At 39.8% G+C, this 26,375-nt stretch overlaps 1 long non-coding RNA gene across 2 annotated transcripts in view; it reads right to left on the bottom strand.

The window, feature by feature from the left end:
• The window catches only part of LOC128830617 (uncharacterized), a 53,845-nt gene that overhangs the window by 12,660 nt on the left and 14,810 nt on the right, over positions 1-26,375 (bottom strand). Inside the window, exon 3 of one of the 2 annotated variants that reach the window (XR_008443617.1) lies at positions 16,436-16,504. The exons of the other annotated variant lie outside the window; for it this stretch is intronic. This is a non-coding gene — a long non-coding RNA (uncharacterized LOC128830617). Of the gene's footprint in view, positions 1-16,435; positions 16,505-26,375 lie in introns of those variants that run through there. 2 annotated transcript variants of the gene reach the window in all.

The following is a 26,375-nucleotide window of genomic DNA, read 5'->3' as shown; positions in this document are numbered from 1 at the left end:
AGAGATCAAGAACTGAGCAGGATTCAAAATAGATTTGACATGTCTATGGATAATCAGAATATCTACAGTTACATTAGATAGAAATTTTTAAAAATTGGAAAGACATAAATCCTCGTGCTTCAGGGCATAAGTCAATCACTAATGTCAGGTGTTAGGAAAAAATTTGCTCTACAAGTAAGTTATTCCATAATTTCTCACTGCTGATTTTCTTTTACTTCTTCTAAAACATCTCGTTGTCAGAAGCCCAAATTCAGTAAGGTCCTTAACACATGCCTAAGTTTAAGCACAAGTCATTTCATTGACTTTGATGGAATGATTCTAGGGGTTAAAATTAAACATATGCTTAAGGACCTTGTTAAAAATTGGGGCCAGAGACAGGCTATAGAACTAGTTGGACCACTGATCTGCTCCAGCATGGCATATTCCTAACCAGTGGTTCCCAAACTTTTTTCCACCAAGGACCCCTTTGGTATCTGACAAAATGTCCTGGACCCCTTTAATTTCTGGCACTACTAGAATGCTCCCACACCAGCATGATCTCTAACGCATGGCGTGTGCAAGGTCACACTGTGCAGATGATGCCCTTTTGAGAACAAAATGGCATCCTCCATTCAGCAAAAGTGCTGGAACACTGTTCTGGCACATTCCACCCTGGCTCATAACCCACAGTGGGATCCAGGGACCCCACTTTGGGAACCACTGTTCCTAACAATTTATGCAAGGAAGGAATCAATGGAAAAACAGGCCCTTGCATCTAGAGATAGTAGCGTGGCTACCTATTCTGTTACAGAAGAACCTGGTTTATCTGTTAGTCGTAGTCCAACTTGAGGTCTATAATGAAAAGTTTCTGCCAAAGACTCCAAATCTATAATGTAATAATGAACAGGCATTACCATCACAGAAGTAATAAAGATAGGACACCTGGTATTCTCCCATCCAAACTTGAACCAGCCTCAGAATTGCTCAGCTTTAAAAATATTGTGGAGATGAGGCCTATTCAGACCCCTATGGCTATACTTTTTTAAGTATCCAGGTGCTGCCTTGTCAGTTACATTTTACCAAGACTCCCATCATTTATCCTGCCCAGGATGCACTCATACATCTGCAGCATTATTTGAGTTTGCTTTCCCACTAACTTTAAATGTTTATAAAATGCAGCATAGGTGCAGAGCAAAGGTGTCTGAGCAGTGTTCACCTTGAATAAAAGATCCAAAGTAATTGGAGTATATAAATATTGTTTCCAAAGATCTCCTTTAATAAAGTCAGATATTCACTTATGGTTTCAAAATGATTTACATGTAATTTTGTCTTCTCATCTATCCACAGCTTCAAACTCTGAACATTATAGCCTGCTGTTTCTTTCTGAAGTTAAGGACAAGAATTTACTGTTCACTAAGTACACTTTTTTTAAGCATCCATAATTCTGCAGTTCCACAACCAACTTTTTTTTTCAAAACTGGCAAAAGCACAAGACTGCAGAATGTACAAGCCAACAATTTTGTTATAAAACATCAAACAATAGCATGTGAGAGTTCTCAGATGAAACACACCACCCACCTTATACCTGGTCAACATTATTTAAAATGGAACAGAAGGAAAAGTTTAAAAATATCCAAACATTTTTACTTCTGAGTCAAGGTCAAAGCAGAAGAAATTTCTCCTCCAATGGTAATAAGCAACTGAACACAGGAGTTTAGCGTGGAAGTGCCATCTCAACCATTACTTTGGCATCTCTATCTTTTGACACTGCAATACTGGATGTAATTAACTAGGCGAGAGACTCAACTAGGTTTTGGGTTGTATGTCTTCCAAATACGCAGCTTTAACCATCACTTTTTCAAGTCTCCATTCTTACCTTTACTAAGTGTTAAGAAGCGCCAATCTGTCGTTATAGCTCCTTTTCAATGGCGGTGAAGCTTTAGGAGACAGGGGATCTCTGTCATCCATGGAATCACCATGCAGTAAGGTGTTAATGTTTTTCTGTTTGCAGTAAAGCAACTTATATTACTTCAACAAGGTTAAAACACTTGCTTAATGGAGGCAGCATGGTCTAAAAGAATGAGCACGGGGCTGGAGGTCAGGAACCCAGCTTAATTTTCCTCTATGCAATAGTATCCCCTGGCAAGCCATCTATCTGAAAGGGGTGCTGAAAATCAGTTTGGTGTCCTCTTGGGTTTCTTATAGACGGATGGATCCACATCACAGTTGCTGCAAAAAAGGCTCTACTGTAGAGAAGCTTATGTAGCAGACGCAGATGAGGTACATACATGAGGGCAGGGGACTGGACTCGATGACCTCTCGAGGTCCCTTCCAGTCCTAGAATCTATGAATCTTGCCTCTTCCTCATCTGGAATTCTCAGTGGAGCATTTGTAAAGTCTGGAGCGTGTGGAGGCAGAATGGAAGCTAGGAAAATGCCCTCTAAAGCAACTACTCCCCTTTAATTGACAAATAGATGGATGCACTGCCAAAGAACCCTAAGAGAATGTCATAAGTTCACTGGTCCCGAAAGGCATGTGGGGGTGAACAGAAAGGTAACTGTAAGTATGAAAATAGCTAACCATATTAATGTGAGCTATGGAGAAATTGATAGTGACTATCTGGGAGGGAAAACTTCTGAAGAGCTTTTTATTTTTTCATGCAAATATACTGAACGGTTGCTTTGTCCAGATTCCAGGGAGCACATCAGTACAACATTGTCATAGGTTAACTGTCTCCTGCTGCTACATAAATACCATAATAAATATATGTTATTTAATATACTTTAATACTTAAAAAACCTTTACAAACAGCTTCCAAAGACTCAAAAAATGTCCCTGAACTTTCAAGCATTTCATCTCTGAAGAAGGTTTTACTGAAATGTCCAGGCTCAAGTACAGGAAACTTTTCTAGTCTGCTACACAGTAAATTACCCACCTACCTTTTAGATTTGCACATTGGGCATCAAGGTAGCAGCCTGGAATCCTGTACTACAGGGGTGTTAGACCGATGAAACAGTCCATATGGTGGGAAAGGAGCAGAACAGTATAGTAAATGAAAATTACTACAGTGCGTGTAAAACTATAGTACAGAAGAACCTCAGTTACAAACACCAGAGTTATGAACGGACCAGTCAACCACACACCTCATTTAGAACTGCTCACTGGAAATACACAATCAGGAAGCAGCAGACGCAAACAAAAGAAAATAGAGTACAGTTCTGTGTTAAACGCAAACTACTAAAAAAAAAAGGAAAAGCAGCATTCTGATTCTGCATAGTAAAGTTTCAAAGCTGTATTAAGTCAATGTTCAGATGTAAACTTTTGAAAGAACAACCATAACATTTTGTTCAGCATTACAAACAACCTCCATTCCCGAAGTGTTCATAACTCTGAGGTTCTACTGTAGCATGATGATGAATCAAGCCCATTATCTCCATGCTTGTCACCTATCTAAATGTATTTGAATGGTGTTATGTGCCCCTTAGACATGCTCATAACATTCTTGTTTCTTTCTGGACTCCATCCAATTTGTACCTTTCTAGCTAGTACAGAAGTGTCCAAAACTGAATTCAGTGTTCCCAGATGTGGTCTCCATCTTTCTGGTTTAGTCCATGCTTTCACTTTACGCGTCAGTGACTTTATATGTCTACACATAGAGCCCCTTCCTCCCTCCCACCCCCCAAAAAAACAGTCAGATTTATCTTTTTAGATGTAATGTGATCGATAAGCTATGTCCATAGTAATTTACTGTCCATTGTCACCTGTGGGTTTTCCCTCTATTACTGCTTTGTGGCTTTACCACTTCTATTGAATTATGTGCCTTGGAGAGAAGTAGTCAAATGATATGAGAAGCAATTCACAAATTTGTTTTAGAATAAAAGAGATGAGTTCAGTTCACTGTTATTCATGGAGTCATATTAATTGCTTGTGAATATTCAGCCAGCTATTGGGTGCTAATGAATATGTTTGTGAATCACAAATTTTATCATGAATGATTATTCACCCCAACATTTAAAATAGAAGTTTGTTATTTATAATCTGACATTTTTATTATTTAAAAAGTTTTAGTCATCCTACCAGGGACCATACACAATATTATGTGACTAAGGCAACCGATCACAACACAAATAGCAAATAATTGTGGTAAGCAGTTTGAAAATAACCAATAGGCTGAAATTTGCTCACCTAAGAATAAGATATTCAGCAAATACAAATATTCAAAATATAAAAGCAGACCAAAATCATAACAAATATTATTCACATTGAATATTCTGACCATCGCTAGTTTGGGATTGTTTTCCCTTGATTTGTTAGCTAGCATTTTTTTTTTGCTGAATTTGTTCTGATTTGTTTATTTATTGCACATTTCTAATCTCTGTCTCCTTTTGTATTATTTCTCTGACCTCACTGATGCTGCAAATACCTTCTTATGTACTATGGTATATAAGTTTCATTAACATAGTGTTTACTCCCATTTCCTGATCAAAAATGAAAATATTAAGACTCGACGTAGGGCACCTTCTTCCCCAACTCTGTACATTGCCCTTAATCACCACCCTTACTTTACAGTTCTTTAGCTACATTTGAATCTATGTGACACAGTGCTCATACCAAATCCAAACGGAATCAATATTATAAGCAACACTTAGAAGCCATTGTCTAGCTTTAACGATTTACTAAAATTCCAGTATTGTGTTAACTTCAGGCCAGATTTACAAAGCTATTTATGCACCTAAAGATGAAGGTAGGTGTCTAGTGAGATTTACAAAAGCAAGCAGCTGGGAGTTAGGCCCCTAACGTTATCATAACTAGCTGGCATGAGCTGTTCTTTATGGGCCTGATCGAACCTGATTGAACTTCCCTTGACTTCATTAAGCAGGATCAAGCCTTATAAACCTGTGGTGCTCAGTACTCATGCTTCCATTATCCAATAGATGTAGAGATTCACAGATTCCACAGCCAGAAGGGACCATTATGCTCATCTCACCTCCTGTACAACACAGGCCACAGAACTTCCCCAGTATACGTCCTAGAGCGTATCTTTCAGAATAACATCCAGTCTTGATTTAAAACTCATCAGTGATGGAGAATCCACCAGGATCCTCGGTAAGTTGTTCCAGTGGTTAATTACCCTCACGATTAAAAATGTACACCTTATTTCCAGTCTGAATTTTTCTATCTACAACTTCCAGCCACTGGTCCCAATTTTTAGGGGACTGTTATTTATTTTGTCTGTTTTTCCTAATTTTTCCTAGAGTATTTATTGCTATTTCCTTTAATATCCTCTATTTCCACAACATTCTGCCCTCTCCAGGATTTCTTTTAATTGTTTGGCTTGCTTTTCTTTCACCCAGTATCTGTCTCTTTTCTATGATTTTCCTTAGTTGTTTGAGGGTGCGGGTGGGGGAAGGAGTTGTTTTTCAGTGTTCCATGTACAAGCATAACAATGCTAGATACGTATTTCTGCTGTCCTCTCTTTACTTCCTCTTCACCATCTGTCTCTTTTCCCTTCATGTTTATTTTTTCCTGATTTCCTGCCTCCTTCCCTGGTTTGATTCTCTTCCAAAAAAAAACAACAAAAAATTATAGTTTTGCAGCCACCTTGCCCATGTCCCTCTTCCCCCCCTATTTCCTGCATGCCTGTCTCCAGTGCATATTTTGAATGCCTCTTCTTGCCAATAGCACTGTTATTCACTGTCTGGAATTAGCTTTTCCCATAGCTGATTTCTCTCATTACCCTCATGTTTTCTCCCCCTTTCAGAAGCGTCTATTAAATTCAAATTAAGAGGTTTGTATATGATATGTTTTCCTCACAAACACCCAAAGTATATACACGATAGCAGTTTTACTTCTGGCAGTAGATTATCTATAATTTGACAGTTATAAACTTCATAACATTTTTTTTGTACAGAGAGATTCACCCTTAACCTATCCCAAGTGATTATTCACACACCTATAGATTTCTAAGCTGTCCCTGTAAAGATAGCAGCCAAGTGTTATTCAAATGAATTGTTAACTGCAAACTTATGCATCTGTCATACCTCTGCAACAAGTAACTCTATAACGATCCATTGAATAACCTGCTTCCAGAGGAATTGTTTAGCATTCTTGATCCCGTAAAGTGTTTCTGGAAAATAAAGACTTATTTCTAGACCTGATCACAAAATTTTGGAGAAGATTCCTGTTTATTTCTGCAGCAATTAAAGAAGAGGCAAAAAGACCAGCTCAAAAAATGATTGTCAGTTGCTCTGTGCTGGAGCTATATGAAAGAGTTTTGTTCGGCGTGGGAGAGGGTTACAAGAAAGTTAATTCACATAGCAGTCTTGTTTATGACAGACAGGAAATGGAACTATTAAATGAGACCCTTTAAACTCTAGAGCATCAAATACTATCAGCATGGCCTAAATGGAAACACTTGTTTTGCATATGTTCACTACTTAACTAGAGGAACCCACACTCCTGTCAGGAGCAACAAGTTCCTCAAACTTCATAGCTAGCTCATTTCAAAAATGCACAGAAAATGTATTATTTCAGAAAACAGATATAAGGTGCCTTTCATCATGCCATGGGCAGGTCTGCCCCTGATCCCATATAACTAAGCCCAGGTTAGGTCCACTTTCTACCCAAGGGAACTTGGGAAGGGAGAAGGAGAACATATATTTAAACATTTATATACGAATACCTAGAAAGATAAGCATCTGGGACATATTAGGAGTTTAGTTCATACAGAATGTGTTGGATGCCATTTACATAAGCTTGTTGTATGCTCTTAATACAACAGAGGTATAAAATGCTATTTGATTAACTTACATTCTTTTAAGATTTCTACAGTGTATGTACTTCCATGAGTATGGCAATCAACCCCTCAGCCTGAAGGAATGGGTGAATCAAAAGCAAAACTAAATAACTCCTTGCTAAAAGGATTAAAGTGTACAGTAGCCAAGCAACAAATTGAAGAAAGATTAGTACAATTTACATAGTACACAATATAAGGCTACTTTTGAACTGCCTCTTCTGATGTTTACACAGCCTAGCCTAAAATTCAAAAGTAAACTTGAGTAACATCTACCAGTACTTTAACAGGAGCCAAATATCATATTTTTAATAATTCAAATCCTGACGTACTAAGGGAAAAAACTTGCTTTGATTTCACTGGCAGTAGGGTTATCAATGGGATGGGAGGAGAGATAGCTCAGTGGTTTGAGCATTAGCCTGCTAAACCCAGGGTTGTGAGTTCAATCCTTGAGAGGGCCATTTGGGGATTTAATTGGGGATTGATCCTGCTTTGAGCAAGGGGTTGTACTAGATGATCTCTTGAGGTTCCTTCCAAACCCTAATAATCTATGATCAGGATTTACTGTTGCAGCTGCCTAGTCATCAATGACCTGTATAGAGGTAGTTAATCTATTTCAACTTAGAACAAAGATGGATCTATCGTAGTTTTCTTCTTCCTTCACAGGTCCCTTGTTTACCCATTCCTGATCCAGTGACAGGTTGCTATGTAGTGCAATGCTTACTGCTATCACTCTCCTTTCTCCCAGGGTTAGGTCCAGTATCTATTATCACTTTTTGATACGAAGTCTTTTATGATTACTGATAATTTGAGGAAATATCTTTCTCACACTTCCTTACTTTCAGACATTGGAGGAGAAAATGTCTCTCTCTCAAGCTGTCTAGCTAAGGTACTTAGATGGCGCCCTCCGATCACCATAGTACCTCACAATCTTTAATGTATTTATCATCACAAAACCCAAGTTAGGTAAGGAAGTGCTGTTCTCCATTTCCCAGATGGGAACTGAGTCACAGAGAGATTCAGTGATTTACCCTAGGACAGGTCACACAGGAAGTCTGTGGCAGAGCAGAGAATTGAATGTGGATCTCCCAAGTCCTCAGCTAGGATTCTAACCACTGGACCATCCTTCTTCTCATTACTGCACAGTCTCTAGGTTTAAACTGTGCTTGGTGCTTCCCAAATTCCACCTCCAGTTTATGGTTACTTATTCAGTGTTTGGTGGGAGTCTGCATTAGGGTGGTCTGAACACAAAAGCTGCACCACTTTAACTATACAGGTATAGTTAATCAGTACACCCCTACAAGTATACATGGTTACACTGGTATAAAGGTGCTTTACACAAGTACAGATATTCCTAAATGGGAAGAAGGGAATAAGTTTTACTGCTATAAGGCACTTTTATAGTGTTATAAGTGCATTCACACTAGGGGTTGTACCAGTATAAATGTTTCAGTATAAAAATCACACCCCAACTGGCATAGTTATAACAATACATAACCTGTCTGTATACTAGGCCTTACTTTTCCATATTTCACGATGAGGAGGTAGTCTGATCACGCAATATAGTTCTGTGTAGGGATCTCAAACATTTTATCTTGTTACTGTTCATTGTTGTTCTTCCAAAGTGTCTCATATATTGGTGTTGTAAGTGCGGGTCTAGGATTCTGAGCATTTTTCAGCTATGGGTGGGATTATTTACTGCACAGGTCAGGATGCTGGAGTTGCTGAGCTCAGGGAGCAATGCTATATGTGAGTAGATCATGCTTTATTCGCATTTAATTTTTGATCATTTAATGTTTTGCAGTAGAAGGAGCATTTGCTATATTGTTTGAAATGGCACCAGAAGATTAATACACTTTTCTGTATGTTGATGAGCAGCGGGAATCAGCATTCTACTGCTCTGCAGCCATTGTTGCTGGAGTTCCTGTGCATATGGAATATTTGCTTTCAGAATTACTATGTAGGGTTGGTCACTATCAGTATAACCACTTGATAAAGTTGGGCCTCAGACTTCACTCCCTCATAGTATAATGAGTTGGATTATACTGTCAGATAACTTTAGTAGTAGTTTTATTGGAGAGTTATATCTAGCTAGTGGTTTCTTTAAAGTACAGAAAGACCATAAAGATTTTACTTGTAACACACTATTTTCCAGCAACTGAGAATTTTATAGCACTTGCTGCTAGAGGAACCAATGTTGTCCCTTAGTCAGCCAGAGGGGATGCCACTGAGCAGTGAGAGGTACTACCTTCCTTTCAGGAACAGCACCTTCTGTCTCTGCTGCCCTCCCACCCCCAGATTCTGCCTGCATTGAAAACAAGAATCTGGGATTGGCAATTTAACCAAGGGCTCCCGTGTCACAGTAAAGACCACTGGACTATTCCTCTGCAGTATAGTGTTTTCTTGAGTGACATCAGTACTTGTCTATTCAATAATCCACTCAATAAAATTAATGTCTTCCTTTCTTGTTTCGGCATTAGCGTTGATTACACTGCATAACTGTTTAATTAAATGGTTTCATATTAGTTTTTCCAATCAAGATGGAATGACTCTCAGATATTTTCTAATATCTATAATTATGAACTAAGTGGACTTGTTGAGTTCATGGCAAAGGCACATTTGCTAAATAATTTTATCAAAGGACTAATAATGGGGTTTCAATTGGATTCAGTCTTCAATGTGCCAATGGTTTATTAAGGAAGTGTGTAAACATGAATGAGAGTACAGTTATTTTGAGTGGTACATGAGGGTGTTACTAGAAGTAATGGGATGAAATTAAGAGAAAAGTTTACATCAAATAATAGAGGATTGAATGTGGGTGTTCAGAGCACCTCTTACACATGCAGACTATTCCTAGTTTTTGGCAAATATTAATCATTTACTACACTCTCCTCTCTTGGAGGGAAAGAGCAGTATATTTTAATAATGTTAGTAGGTGTGCCCTGATTACCAGATCTTGCAATTTTACTAATTTTGGACAGTGTGGGGAGCCATAATGAAGAAAGGTAGGGCAGTTACTGTATAATTAACGAGCACAATGTATTAGAGTTTTCGTTTCAGTTCTGCTTTGTGATGTTTGCAGTCCAGTCACTTTGAGTTATAGCCTTTGAACTTTTCCCAAGGGTTCCTGATGCTTGATCTAAGGCCTGATTAAGAAAGATGAACTGCAACTGCCACATTTAATTACATGAAAGAGACATTTAAATACAGACTCTGGACTGATCTACACAAGAGTATTGTACAGATTTAATTAGATCTGTTTTGAAACTAATTTAATTAAATTGGTACAATTTTCTTGTGTAGACAAGGCCAGAGTTGGTTGGTTGGTATGTTTGGGTTTTGTTGTTGTTGTTGTTGCTGTTTTTTTTTTTGTTTTTTGGGTTTTTTTTTTTGTTATTGGTCTCCCATGTAGAGAGCCAAGCAGTCTTTGAATCTAACCACCACCAGCAAGCTAGGAGAACTTTGTAGCTCTAGCCCTGGAGCCCTGCATGAAGTTACTAGATGTGCAGTAGACAACTTTTATTCCAAGAAAAGAACTGCCATGTGATGTCCATGTTTTGGGTTAAATTACCTCCACATACATAATACTTACACCCAATTTAACTTTGATTGATTTGGTCGATGTTGTCTCATGCCTGTAACTTTAAAACTAGTGAGGTTTTTTTATACTCAACTAGGATTGAATTCTTCCTTCATGACTACAAATCTGACAAGTTTGAAGTTTTATACTTCAGAGGTGAAGCCCTAGCTATAATGAAGTCAATAACAAAACCTTTATTGACTTCAGTGGGGCCAGATTTCACCCTAGAAGTTTGAGTGGAATGCAAAAAGAAGTTTTAAAATGAAGCTCTATAGACCAGCTACTGGATAGTGACTAAATAGGATCGTGTAGTTTCCTTGCTCATTAGCTACAAAAAACAAATGGCAAACTGCATTCTTTATGGCTCACACATCACCAGTAACCTTGACCCAACTGAGGTGTATTACAGGTGTAGTTAAAGTACAGTTTATCTTTACCTGTAGACAAAGTAAAGATTCTGCATTTGAAATGTAATAATTCTGTTGATGAGCAACTCAGAAAATAATCCATCTCAGTCTCCCAGATCTGTATTAGCTCTGCAGAGGCAACAGGAGTAAAACAAAACAATTTATATAATATCAAAGTTAGCAGATATGACTGAACTTACTCACCGAGGAGATTTGTGAAACAAGGTGCTATTTTTTGAAAACAATAACTGCACTCTAAAACTTGCTTCACTGAAAATCATCCCTCTGACCCCCTATCATACATCTAAAACTCAAAAATGGCCAAATGACTTAGCCCAAATGTTAATTTGTTTGGTAAATTTGAGCTGAGGCAAATGGGTCACTTTTTAACCAAAGAGAAAAATGTAATAGAGTCAAGAGTGACTGAAAACAGGGGGTTCAAATGGAAACAACTGCTTAAGCTTATCTCTAGGGCATTTGTTGCCACAAATGTGCTCATGCACATTCAGAAAAGAAAGGAAACCCAGTACTGACTTAGGCTATGTCTACATTATGGATCTTACAGCGGCACAGCTGTACTGCTGCAGCTGAACCACTATAAGATATCCTGTGTAGCTGCTCTATGCCAGTAGGCGAGAGATCTCTCACCGGCATAATTAAACCACCCCCAACAAGAGGCGGTAGCTATGTCGGTGGGAGACGCTCTCCCACTGACATAGCACCCTGCACACCGGCACTTTTGTCAGTGAAACTTATATCGCTCAGGAGGTGTTTTTTCACATCCCTGACCGACAAAAGTTTTGCTGACAAAAGTGCTCGTGTAGACAAAGCCTTAGTTTCTTTAACTATGACACATTAAAATGCTTATAATAAGAATTAGAACTGCTTTTAGAGTGTAAACTCCCCAAGGTGATGAACCAAAGTGGTTACCCTAATATGGAGGCTCCTGAGGAAAAATTGGAAGGTTCCAAATATATCAGCAGCTGTTAAAGAGGAAGTTTAACCAAGATGTGGCCTTCCTCAGGGCTAAGTCCTAATACATATGATGGGCTTGCAATCTATCAAAGTAAATTTTGCATGGATTTAGTGTGAAAATATTTTTTGCATTTATTCTTGCTATTACTGAGTCTTATCATAATGCATAGTTACATTAACTATTTCATTTTATGTTCTTTGAGTCTTGTATCAAAGAAGAGACTCTCAGCAAGTCTATTTTTATTAAACTGTCGGTTTATACACTACTACTACATAACCTTCCCAGCCCAGTAGTTTATAAAAATAGCATTTTATAAGTTACTCTATTTAATTCTATAGGTTAGAACCATAGGGGTAGAAGGAATCGCAAGGGTCATCTAGTCTAGCAGCATTTGTTGGGTCTAAACCATCCTAGACAGATGGCTATCCAGCCTCCTTTTGAAAACTTCCAGTGAAGGAGCTTTCACAACCTCTCTATTCTAAGCAAACACATGACTCCTTTTAAAAGAAGCAAGTGATTCCCTTTTTGTCTGTGTTAACTCAAGAAGTAGACTGAATAGGGGTGTATTTTCCAAAATACAGTTTCCCCCACATCTGACAGTTTTCAAAGTATTGTTTATATTTCTGCCCTTCATAGAGAAAGCAAAGGTGTTCCTTTCCCTTATAAGGCTGACTCTGCCACATTCCAAACTATGCAAGTAAAAATATCCTTCTTTGTCATCAGTAAGAAGAGATATGGCAGGAAGCAAGGGTCTCATAGCTACCCTCGTTTGAAAACCAGACAGGATGCCGGGTGCTGTGACCGAATACACTCCTGTATTCATACCTCCCCACTATTGAAAACTAATAACTCACTGGTCAGTCGTATCATGGTGAAATGTGTATAGCAAAGTTTTGTGTAAAGTTATGATCATAAGCTGAAATTATGACTGAAATGTGTTTACCAGACAAGCCTGCAGAGGAAGTAAATCTATTTCGCAAAGACAAAGGACAAGCTGATGCCTCTAGCCAGGTGTTATCAAAGTTGATTGTCAATCATCTGTCAAGTGGATGTTCTTTGGCAAGGAAGCGGGGCAGGAATAGATGGAGCTGCATTTTAGCAAACAACAACATGGACTCTCTTTCACCACATGACTCCATGTCTCCATCCTTACAGCTGGAAGGAACTTTATCTAGGGGTAACACTCAGGAAAATGCATTTTCCAAGGGTGACTATAAAATTGAGGGGGGGAAACACCCTGGGATCTCTCTCTCTCACACACACGCACCCCAAGACAGCAAAGGAATGAGCCCTTTGACTTTGGGGATGGTCCTGATCTGAGAAATTGGTCAGCAATGTTTCTGGGAACCAGTGGTAATGAGTTTACCTTAAACCAAATCTAGTTTAAGTCTTAGCTACCAAAGAGCATTTTACCTTTATTCTTCTTGTAACCATGTCTGACTTTAATACCTTGTACTCAAAATCTCTTTGTAGTTAAATAAACTTGTTTTATATTTTATTCAAAACTAATCCAGAGTTGTGTTTAAAGTAGCAAACTGTTGCAGATTGACCCCTTACAGGGGCAACGGACCTTTGATATCTGAACTGTGCAGGAGAGGGCTAGGCAGTGCAGAACACATGTTTTTGGGGAGAAGTCAGGCCTGGGAGTATGTTGGGATCACCCTGCACATAGTAACCAAGGCTGATGGAAGCCAGAGGATGGATGGTATGTTGCTGACAGGTTGCTGGGGTCAGAGTTGTTGGACCAGGGCTGCAGCTATACACAGACTCTCAGGGTGCGACCTGCATTCTGGCACGCTGTTTGTGAGCAGCCCAGGCTGGGAGTACAACAGAAGATCATTGTGAGACATCCAGTGGTGCTGGAACCCTTTTAATACAGTAACTCCTCACTTAAAGTCATCCCGGTTAATGTTGTTTTGTTGTTACGTTGCTGATCAATTAGAGAACATGATCATTTACAGTTGCGCAATGCTCCCTTCTAACATTGTTTGGCAGCCGCCTGCTTTGTCCACTGCTTGCAGGAAGAGCAGCCCATTGGAGCTAGCTGGTGGGGGCTTGGAACTCAGGTGGTCCCGAGTTCCCTGTGCAACTGCCGCCTATCAGGCTATAAAGTGCCAGGCAGTTCAGCTGTTCCTCCCCCCACTACCGTGTGCTGCTGCTCCGGGTGGGGTGGGAGAGAGGTGCTAATGTCGGGGCATTAACTCAACTTAACTCCGGGGATGGAGCACCCACAGGGAAAAATTAGTGGGTGTTCAGCACCCACCAGCAGCCAAGCTCCTCTCCCCTGAGCACACCGTGTCCCCACTCCTCTGCCTACCTCCCAGCTTTTCCCATCCGACAACCGCAAAACAGCTGTTTGGCAGCATTAACATGCTTCGGGGGGGGGGGGTAGGAGCGGGAACGTGGCACACTCAGGGGAGGAGGCGGGGCTGGGGTGGGGATTTGGGGAAGGAGTTGGAATATTGGCAGGGAGGGGGCAGAATTGGGGCAGGGACTTTGGGGAAGGGGTTGGAATGGTGGCAGGGAAGGGGCCTCATGGAAGGGGTGGACTGGGGACGGGGCCAGGGGCAGAGGGTGGGATCAAGCACCTACGGGAAAGAGGGGAAGTCAGTGCCTATGTGTCAGGGTGTCCCCCTCCCCCCTGCTCCTGTCCCCCCACTCCTGCCCCCCATCTCCACAGAGCAGGGTGGTGTTGTGACAGGGCTCAGGATGGAGGGAGCTTACTGGCAGCAGCTGCTGTCTCAACTTGTTGATCTACTTAAAAAGGCAGTGTTCTTAGAGTGGGGTCAGCGTACTTAAAGGGAAAATGTGCGTCTCTCTCTCTCTCACACATGGTGGGTGTGTGTCTCTCTCTCTGCCATGCTGTCTCCCCTCCCTCGATTCCTGCTGCCTTGTAGAGTGTGAGGCTACATTAACAACAATGTGTTAACCCTTGAGGGCTCAGCAGTAAGGCATACCCTGTGAAATATTCCACCCTCTGACTCCACCACCTCAACCAAGCTTCACAATCATCATTGCTGTGTACACTATTAAATTGTTTAAAACTTATACTGTATATATGTGTGTGTGTGTATCTGTCTATATAAAATATAGTCTTTTGTCTGGCGAAAAAAATTTCCCTGGAACCTTACCTCCCCCCATTTACATTAATTCTTATGGGGAAATTGGATTCGCTTAACTTTGTTTCGCTTAAAGTAGCATTTTTCAGGAAAATAACTACAACTTTAAGCGAGGAGTTACTGTAGTGGGGGTGCTGAAAGCCAGCCCCCTTACCCCTGTCCGTGCCCACACCCAGCTGGGGCCCGGAGCAGTGCCATATCTCTGGGAGGGGGGACCCGGACAAGGGCAAGGGGGCAAATGATGGGGGCGGGCACAGGGCCAGGAGCACTGCCCCGCCACAGGGTTAGTGGCCAGAACCCCAGGAGCAGAACCCTGGAAGTGGGGGGGCTGGCGGGAAGCAGGGCCAGTACTCCAAGAGCAGGGCACGAAGCCTGAGGCACAGGGCCAGCGGTCAGGAAGCGGGGCCCCAGCGTGGAACTGGTGGCCTGGGAACTGGGCCGGAGGCCAGGACCCAAGCCCAAAAATATGGGTGCTGCAGCAACCCCCACGCCCCTAGTTCCTGCACCTATAGAGGCATCCAAGGTTACAGGGCAGATGGTGACAGCCCCTCACTCGTCTGAACTGCATCCCAGAACATGACAGATGCTCACTAAGATCTCCTTAGGAAGTGCACAATTCATAATAAACCTGAGTGTTATCCCCTCTCTTCACCAATGAAGCCTAAGAAAAAAGAGAGCCTAAAAGCATGACTATTAAAGATAGACTCTAACAGTAAACAAGGAAGCTGAGCACATATCTGTGCAGAGCATTGTTTATTTTTCTCTGCAATGGTATGTAAACTTAATGTTTCTGTGTAATTGTATGTAAACTGTTAAAATGTATGAACTGTAGTTTAGTATTTCAGGGACAGCTGTTATCACGTTATAGGTTTAAGAATGACTTCTGTTACTGCACCAGTTTATCCAATGATAGATTTGACTGACTAATTTGATATTTGCAAGTCTCCCTGGAACACACAATTTGATTAATTGATTTTTGCTGTGTGAACGCTTTTGTAGCTACCTGTGGAGTAGTAGCAATACATACCTTAAGATTGCTTAATACTAGCCATTTTAACCCTTTTTTTCTATTGTGCATGACTTTGGCAAACAAATCATTTGGGTTGAAGTTTTCCATGCTTTGTCTCTGCATTGGATATGAATAAAAATTGAATCAGCCATTTTCCAAAAATGAGGCTGAATGGTTCCTTAGAATATATGCTAGCTACTTATGCTAAACTATCTGTTTGCTCCTGTATTTATCTGTGATACTGAGTACCTTTCCCAGACCTGAAGAAGAGCTCTGTGTAGCTCAAAAGCTTGTCTCTCTTACCAACAGAAGTTGGTCCACTAAAAGGTATTACCTCACCCACCTTGTCTTTCTAATATCCTGGGACAGACACGGCTACAACTACACTGCATAGTGCTTTAATTTTGGCCTTTCCAAACGTATGACTGCCTGACTTTGCAACCTTAATGTTCTTTTAACAGTGTTTTTGTACATAACATTAGAAGTGTTTAAACTCCTCAGACATAGGAACATACAGCTCTTACAGTGCTTTACCAGGATTTGCATGATTTTTATCTCCATTCCCAGTCAAACAGGCAGAACATTTGAATGAGGTCCCTCCTCCACCAAGAGAAAGGACAGAACGCTGGAATCAGAAGAGTCTGTGACAATTTGAGAGAAAAGGGAAAAACTGAAGCAAGAACAGGGGAGCCTCCCTTGACCCTCCCCCACCTCCCTGCTAAGAGGAGAGGGGAACAGCCAGGAGGGAACAGAGGAGGCAGGAAGAAGAGACAGGCAGTGAGGGAAAGCAAGTGGGAAGCTGGGTTAAGGGTGCGAGTAGAGTTATGTGTCACAAAGGCAGAAAGCAAAGAGGTGAGAGGAAAAAAAAAATCAACAGAACCAGGGGAAGAGAGAGAGACTGTGAAATCCCCCTGGAAGGATAAGTGCCAACGTGGGTATCATCTCATTGTACTGAGGGTAAAAGGTTTGATTTACAGCCCAAGCCTCATTGAAATATAATGGTTAAAACCTTCTTCAATGAATAACTTGTGTTTCCAGGACAGTAACTAGTTCCGCTGACAGGTAAAAGGCTCAGAAGCTGACAATGTTAGTGCCAAAGAATTCATGACGTGGCTGCCAAATCCCAACACCGCACTGCTGTTATATGTATTTATAAAGGCACCCATCACCATACTACCTAGGTACATAATAGGGACCTACAGTTCATACTTGTCTCCAAGATGTTCACTATTCATTGCTAGGAAATAATACTAATAAACAGGAAATAACTATTAGAAAGTTACTTTTAAAGTGTTAGCTGCTTTGTGGTAACATGACAACTTTTTACTTAAGAGTTTCTAAAGTGTGTGTCAGCACTTTCCATTATAAACCCACATTCAGAAATTGAGAGAACCAGAACTGCCCTAAGATTTTCTAAAAGCTTTTTCTTCTGCTGCTAATTGCTCATCTTAATTAATTAATATTAATTAGCCTCTTAGAGTTGGTAGGGCAACTCCCATCTTTTCATGTTCTCTGTATGTGTATATATATCTCCTTACTATATGTTCCATTCTATGCATCTGATGAAGTGGGCTGTAGCCCACAAAAGCTTATTTTCAAATAAATGTGTTAGTCTCTAAGGTGCCACAAGTACTCCTGTTCTTTTTGCGGATACAGACTAACACGGCTGCTACTCTGAAAGCACTTTCAAATTCTCACTCCTTACTCATAGGTGTTTGGAGTCCATACCATCCTTTCCACTGGAAACCAAGGACTGCTAAGGAATCTGGAAAGGCAAGCCTTGGAAAATGCAAACTTATTTTAAAACGTTAAATCAAAAAAAGAAAACAAAAAAATTGCTGTCCTGATAGGGACTAACATTTCCACATTTTCCCTCCAAAAATTAAATTAAGGTATCATGCAAAGGAGAAAAAAATGTTCCCTTTTTTGCTACTTTGTGTAGGGCCTAATGTTATTTATGGTTTTGTTTGTTTATTTTTAAATTTTTGAAAATGCCCCCTCCTCCCTGGGTTTTGTTGGAAAACCCAGAGAAGCAGACTGGGAGCTTTCCTTCCGGGCAAGGGGGTAGTCTAACAGCCCTTCTCTCTCCCTTATTTGATAGTTAATCTGTAAGAGGCAAGAATAATTATCTGAAAGACAGCTAATGGAAGATTTATTAGATGTATTAACAATACAAAATGTGTAACAAAAAACAGATCCCAGGGAACTCCTGCAAATTAGGACTGAAGAAAGGTGAATGTCTGGAACCCATAACCACTTCTTTATAGCTGTGGTTATTAATTTACATGAGGAGAAATATACATTAAGTTACATCATACAAGCTCTGCCACTCAGCTAGTCAATGTTAAGGTGTAAGCTGTCCCTCTTTTCGTTTACTGACCTGGTAACCTAGGGAAGACTCACAATTACATTCTTTCCCTTTTAATGGACTCCTTCCACCTAGGGCAGTCATCTGTTTTAAAGGCATTGAAATAATCCCTCATTAAATTCAGCTCACAATTGACCACATAGTCTCTTATGAAGTGTGTGGGTCATTTCTGAGACACAGCCATTCTCATTCGTGAAATAGTTTGTAGGGTGTATGTAATTCCATGATTAACCAACATGTGCCAGTAACTTTTCTTAAATCCTCTCTCAGTTTAGGTTTAAGACTGAGCTTGGGGCTGTTCACAGTTCTAGACCTTCAGATGAATTAGTTTAATCTTCTACAGTTTCCTGCCATCATGTGGAAATGCATTTTATGTAACTGTTGTGATATATTAGATCCCTCTCAATTTCTCAACCATCAGGTATGTTGACAGCCACCTCCTCCATGAAGATTACAGACAAAACACGTAAAAAAGTTAAACTGCTAAGTGATACAAATTAGAGTTCTATTCAAGCAGGAGGAAAAATAGGTCAAGGACAGGGAGAATTGTTAGGGTTTATGGCACATACTTCTCACCTCCCCCCCTTACAGAAGAGAGCAGAGAAATATTACCAACAAAATAATTACTCCAACAACAACAAAGCTCACTTGTTTAAAAACTTGAGTTGCCAACACCAGAAAATTTACTTCTCAGTGTGTTGAAGAAATAATTCTTCTAAACCCAGATTTCTAACAATCTTGCTGTCTTTCAATATCTAAGCAGATTTTTAGGGTGCTTACATGCATTCCAGATTCAACGAGTATATCTAAAGAGAACAGGAATTCTGATTAAGAACCTAAATGCTGACCCACAAGAGCTTTTAAGCAGAATTTCAGATTTAGAATCCAAAAAAAAAAAAAAGTTCAGGAGGATTCCTAAATTATCTCCATTAGCTCCTTTAATTAAACTTTATATTTTAAGGTTATAATTCCTGGACAGATTTTCAAGAGTGTTAATCTTCCTAGAGAGTAAAATCAGTTTGTGGAACAGTGGAGAGTATTCAAACACACCATTTTCAAAGGCTGCATACAAGCAGCATTAAATATTTTCCCTCAAAAACACATCTATTTGTATTATTTTAGACAAAAAAGGAGTTAAAACATCTCTTTTATCTTCTCGTTTTATCTCAAGGGACTTAATTGCCTAAATCAATATTTGCTGATGTGGTTCAGCAGAGCCACTACATAGGACTGTAGCAATAGAACCAAAATATCTTAATCTTTTACTTCAAAAAAGTTACCTCTGAAATGAAGAATAAAGATGATCACCCGTAGGCAATATCCTTCTTTTTCTGAACTGTACTATCTTTACTAATAAAAATAAAAGTTTCTACAGAGCATTAGTAGCACCTCGGGCCTATTCACTGTTGCCAACTCTCATGATTTTGTCATGAGTCTCATGATCATTATTAAGCAAAAGAGTTCTGTGGCACCTTATAGACTAACAGATGTATTGGAGCATAAGCGTGAAAGCTCATGCTCCAATACATCTGTTAGTCTATGTGCCACAGGACTCTTTGTTGCTTTTTACAGATCCAGACTAACACGGCTACCCCTCTGATACATGATAATTATTGTTTTCCTTAAAGCTCCAGCTCCTAGAGTCAAGTGAATATGTGATGATTTCCACCTTCATTCTTACAGAAAAATGTGAGCACTCATGGCTATGGAGAAAACTTCAAAATATGACCCCAGTGCACCCTAAAGTCTCAAAAAACAGAAGGCAAATTAAAAGAACATCACATCTATTATTTTTACATAATCTCATGATTTTAAAGCCAATCTATGTTTTTTGGTAAAACTAACGCATAACATTTGGGTTGGCAATATTGTTACCTTTAAGGCAACTTGACTATATACCAGTTTTAGAAACTTCCACCTCCTTTGGGAAGTTCTTGTCCTTTATATTGGAACTTTTCCCAGCATGCTCCAATTTTTGCAGCTGAACCTTTAAATTACAGATGAGGAAACAGCTGTAACCTTATAGTAACCAGTTTATAAACAATGAATGGATTACTGCAGGCTGGAACTTTTCCTTTCTCATGGTAATTTATTTATTTTTGGGCTCTGTTATAAAGTAGTTTTTAAAGATCATTTAGGTTTTCCTAACAATGACATATTATTTTTGGGGCTATAAGGCCTGAGTTTCTTTACTTCCCCCTAATCTAATCCCAGTTTTCCTTCCAAACTAGTTTCTTTATGGTGAGACAGCATCCTAGATCTTTTTCACATCTGAGTAATGATAAAAAGGAGTTATAGGCCGCCAAGTGTCTGTTATCACTGTACATATAGGCATGCAAGTAGGAGCTCTCAGAACTTATGCCCAAGTTATATTTTGTCATTATAATTAATTCAGCAGAGGTGGCAATAAGATTTTCACCTAAGAAAAGAGAAAAGGAAGCTTCCACTTGTCCTTTTAGTAGAAACTCTTCCTCTTAAGAAGAAAAAAAAGCTTCTGCTCCAGAATTTCATAACCAAATCATTTTTTTGAGGCGAGTCTGATAACTTTTCTTTTTTATGAGTGAGTCTCAAGGGGCTTGTGACAGGTTTCAGAGTAGCAGCCATGTTAGTCTGTATCCGCAAAAAGAACAGGAGTACTTGTGGCACCTTAGAGACTGACAAATTTATTAGATCATAAGCTTTCGTAGGCTACAGCCCACTTCTTCGGGGCTTGTGAAACACTTTTGGTACCTGGTCCTCTCATATTTCATATTGTCCCTCTCACTATTTAACACATTGAATATTTTCTTAGGCATCACTCAGTTTCTTTCGTCCCAAAACAAATGTTTGAACACCCTAAAGATGACTTTTAATTTTGCTATATCAGTGCTTTCATTAATAAGAAATGGTGTAACTTGACCCATTTCCTTCTGTGTTCTTGGAGTTAATTATCTAAGATGTGAAATGTATAGTTTATTATTGCACTCTTTTTTCCCCTGGATGCTTTAAAAATCTCTATGCTCATCGTTTGTCTGTCGTTACAATTGTTTTTGCTGTATTGTCTCACTTCTCATGAGAATTTCACAACTGTGTTCTATATCAAATATTTGTCTTCATCATTGTGTAGTAACTTTCATGGAAATATCTCTACAGGGTGTGCACCTGACAATTTCCAGAATTCTGACATTTTGGTCCATGTTTGGTTCTTTACTAAGCAAACTGCAAACCTTTGTTTTCTCTCGATATAGTCTTTATGTGCTACTGTTATCTTAGATGGAGTATATATTATTTGATGGCGTATAGTATGTCATCACATAATTGGACTATAGTAAACATACAAAGGGGGCAAAGTTTACATTGTGAATTATCTTCATTTTCACATTTCCTGACTTATGAGTGAGTGAGTGACTGTGTAGGCAATGATGTGCATGAAGTCAGTGAGTGTCTCTCATGTGTAGGGAGAGCAGCATACTAGAGTTGAGTAATGTCATGAGGATGAGGAGGAGAACTTTGCTCAGAGACTTTCAATTTTGCTCTTCTTGGTTTGCCTGACCAAGTGATGTCTGTTGCTCTGCCACAAGCTGCAAAGCTGGTCATGTGACTAATTTATTACTTGTAAAACAGTTTTCATATTAATAGCAGTAGTTTTATAGCTAAATTGTATGTATAATAGGCATTTTTAAAGTAATTAATTTTGTTACAAATATAGATTATGCAATTTTTCCAATTCATAAGAAATTTGTATAAATATGTTGCATTTACAAAAGATTAATGAATGTACAGGGAGAACCAAACTCATTTTTATCTAGTCAGGGGTGTGCACAAGGGGGGGGGGGGTCAAGCAGGGAGCACCCTCCCCAATAATTGGCAGGGGGCAGAACTCCTCTGGCGCGAGGGCAGGGGCAGGGAGAGTAGGAGAGAGTTCATTAGGAACTATAAGTTCTGTATTTGTCTGAGGTCACCAAAATGTGCTGCTGTTGTATTTCTTACTATGCAGGAGACAGCTATAAACCCAGGTAAAAAGTTAATACAGTATGCTCCAGTTCTTAGATAAGCTGAAACCTGCATTTTCCTATAATCAAAATAGAGAGAAGGGATTCAGAGAGAAAAGTTGTCTGGAAATGTAGCAGGCTGAGCTCTGGTGGGCCAAGTTGGAAGCAAATTCCAGAATCAAGGGGCCCGCACAAATACCCTATTAGCCACTGCCTCACCTTTTTCTCATCACTTCAATCAATAAGATAGTGACAATGAATATGAAGAAATCAATTTTTTAAAAACAGTGTTGCTGGATCGATGCCTACATTGGAAAGATGAGCAAAGTGTTTAATGGAATCAATGCATCCTTGCTGTGGTATCTTTGCTTAGCGTAGCCACAACCTACAGGTGTCATAAATTAAACTCCATACTGTTTATGATAGTATTCCTCAGTTTCTGACTCATACTTCTATCTTGAACTGGAAGATTACATAATTATCAAGGAATAATCACCCTCCAAAGACATTAAACACCATTATCTGAGAAAACTATTCTTAGTCTGGCCCTGAATGAATTTAGGGATAATCAGATAGGTAATAAGGTTGTACTAATATTGCCAAAAACACTTGGTGCCAAATTTTGTCATCAGGGTACCTACTTGACTTTTATGCATGACCTTTGGTGACCTTTAAAGAAACCTAACAAATGGGGAAAAACACATGGATATTCAGTGAAGCTGAGAAAACTAGCGTGCCTCTTTCTGACTTATTGAAATGTATGAAATTGGTACTCTGCAGTGTAGTGAATATTTTTAGCTATCAAAGCAGATAATTTCAGGAGACCTACCCGGCCATGAAAAATGCCAACATTTCATGTTTGTAAAAACTGTGGAATATGACAACAAACCACCTGCCCTTTTAGTGCAATTTAATATTTGTGAATTAATCTGGGTCTCTGTGAAGAATGCATTTGCTTGTAAATATTCAAGAACAGTTTGCACCAACATTTTTCAGCCTACAAGTTTATTTGTGAACTGTTTGACTTTTTGTTGTTGTGATGTCTGACTAGTCAGCTGAGTCACAAAATAATATCTGATCCCTAATCAAATAAGCAAAACCTTTCAAACAGGAGAATGAGGACTAGTGAATGATGAATGACAAATAATGAACACCATTGTTTGTATGTTCAATGCAAATATTCATATGGAGAAGAGCCATACCCTAAACACTTGTAATCGTACAAATGTTCATGAAGAGCAAAGAAAGAGTCTGAACATGGTTGTGTCAAACAGCTGTTTGATATCATAAGGAATGTTTTCAAATACTACTTACATAGTACTTAACCAGCTCTATTATCCTGGTTTAAGTTAAAGCAACTGTGTCCTTTTGGAAATACAGGTCTGTCGCATCTTACGCGCATTTAACATGCGCGAATTCAGCTTTACTTGGTCGGCAAAAACAAAAACAAAAGAGAAAAATAACAATTTAAATACTGTTCCTGTAGTGCAGGCGATTCCGCCCACCATTACACTCAATGTAATTTTGACTATACGCGGTTTTCGCTTTACGCGCTGACTGTGGAACGTAACCCCAGCGTAAGATGAGACAGACCTGTAATTGTTTCCATTCTCATTCCATTCTATCTTTCTCTCTTGTTAACGGCTGCAACACCTCATCTCTGGTTGGGAAAACAAATAACTAGTACCCTTTGATGCCCCTGCATGAAATAGTCATCATAATGTGCCCTCTTAACAATTCTGTAAATCTTTCCTCCTGAGGTAAGTAGCTTGGACATACTTGATGTCTGTTTCCCAACTCAGAGGGGAGAGTTACTACTCTGTTCTGGCAACTATCCCAAATCTTTTGCATGGCAAAATCCCAGTTTAAGTGACAGGTGCTCAAAACATACTAGGTCAAATTATTAATTTGAAATAATGGAGATACACTTGGGATGAATTTAGCTCACTGTGTAGAGGTTAGTTTTATGCTAAATTGCAATCACCTGAAAACTTCAGCCACAGTTTTTATATATTTCTAAACCTCATTGCATTAAGGGCAATTAGTTAGGAATTCTGAGAAGTCTACTGTTTCTGGGCCAAATTCAACCTTTCAATGCAGTAGCCACATGGACTTCTATAGGACTATTCAGCTGAGTACAGTAAGCAGGAGTTGACCTTCCATTGTGATGACTGGATATCCACCAATTAAAATCATTAGTAACTGCTCAGATTTTAAGGTTGGTAACTAAATAAATACACAGAGATATTTAGAGTTCTTCTGTCTTCTCAGAAAATGAGGAAACAGCTGGTTTATCTTCAACTAAATATCTACCTGAAACTTCCTGGACACTACGATCAGCTTCAACAATGGAACCCTACAGACAACTATATACAAGAAACCCGGGGATCTCCAAACCTATCTTCACAGATCCAATAACCAACCCTAAACACACCAAGAAATCTGTTATCTACAATGAGGTAGTCAGATACCAAAGAATATGCTCTGAGGAGAAAATCTGGGATATACACCTTAACATACTCAGAATCTCCTTCACCAAACGAGGACATTCCACCAGAGAAATAGATCGCATCATGGAATGGGTCACTCAAATACCTGAGAGAATCTGCTTCAATACAGAAAAAAATCCACCCTTTGACCCCACATCCCTAATTGTCACCTACCCATTCCTCACTGGAACCCATATGGGGTATCACCAAACATCTACAACTCATACACGATAGGGATGCCATCCTGAAAGAAATCTTTCTTGAAACTCCACTTTCAGCCTTCAAACAACCCCCAATCCTCTCCAAGCTCATAATCAGAAGCAAGCTCCCCACAGACCAGGACACACCAACTCAAAGCAGCACCAGACCCTGACAGAACAACAGATGCAAAATCTGCAGACATGTCGCCACTGCTACAAGGATCAACAACAGCCCTCACAACACAGCTTTCAAGATCCCTGGGTCCTACACATGCCTATCACAACATGTGGGGTACTGCATTCGGTACACTAAATGCCCCAATAACAACTATGTGGGTGAAACAGACAATCACTACATTCCTGAACAGGGCCGGCTCTAGGCACCAGCAAAACAAGCAGGTGCTTGGAGCGGCACATTTGCAGGGGGCGGCATTTGGGCCATCCTTTATTATTATTTTTTTTAACATTCACTTCCTCCCCTCTCACAACCCTGCAGAAGCAGAGCCACGGAGCAACTGGGGATCCAGCATGGGAGCTGAGAACCTATGGAACCCTGGGAGCTGTAGTTCCTTGCCTAGCTCCCTGCCTATAGAGCCAGCCCTGGAGCAGGAAAAGAACTACATTTCCCAGCAATTCCTTGGTAGCGATCAACAGGAAAGTGAGGAGGAGGGAGTGAAGTAGCAGAGCCATGCTGCAGCTTGCTGTGAGTCAAAAGGGGTGGCACTGTGAATGGGGAGCAAGTGTGCCCAAGGAGTAGAAGGCTTTGCCCAGAAAGACATCCCTAGACTGGATTAGGGATACTGGTGTGACCTCACCTTGCAGCCCCCAAAGAAGGAATTGGGTGGACTAAATGGACAGTGCCCCTCTCTATCTGAAGCCTAGCAAGGGAGGTACATGGATTCCACTAGAATTTAAAATGAAAAGTAAGGGAGGGGAGGCTCTGGACCTGGGCAGCTTTAGATACCGTACCAGGCACTTAGGAGGATTCCCACTTCTGAACCATGGAAGCAGAAATTTACTTTTCCTTTCCAGATATAGCTAATATTCAGAAAGGGAATCTAGCACCTGCCTTCCAGATTTGAACACCCTCAAAATTCAGGAGTGCTCAAGCTCAGTTCAGGCAGCTGTTACTTCATTTCTCCCAAATCAAATATACTGATCCACTGTAACTTGCTGTAGAAAAAGTAGGATAAAATTGAGCAAGAAATGCTTCCCAGTGGTTTTTAGAACTGGAATTGCTATTTTCAACAGCCATTGACTTTTTTTTTTTTTTTAAGTTTTATTTGTTTAAAAGGAAGACAGTGATATTGCATTGGCAAATTCCCCATAGAAAGAAAGAGTGGAACAAAAGAATAATAAAGGCACCTCAACTTTTCCTCATTTATGTAGGACAGTCTTATAATATGCATCCAGATATCCTCCAATTACACAAGCTGAAAATTGTTCCACTTTACTGCAGTTCTGTAACCATATGGGAACCAATC

This window comes from Malaclemys terrapin, chromosome 1 (genome assembly GCF_027887155.1).
Source record: "Malaclemys terrapin pileata isolate rMalTer1 chromosome 1, rMalTer1.hap1, whole genome shotgun sequence".
NCBI classification, from domain to species: Eukaryota; Metazoa; Chordata; order Testudines; family Emydidae; genus Malaclemys; species Malaclemys terrapin.
Note: the sequence above shows the minus strand (reverse complement) of the source record. Positions and strands in the feature narration are given on the sequence as shown.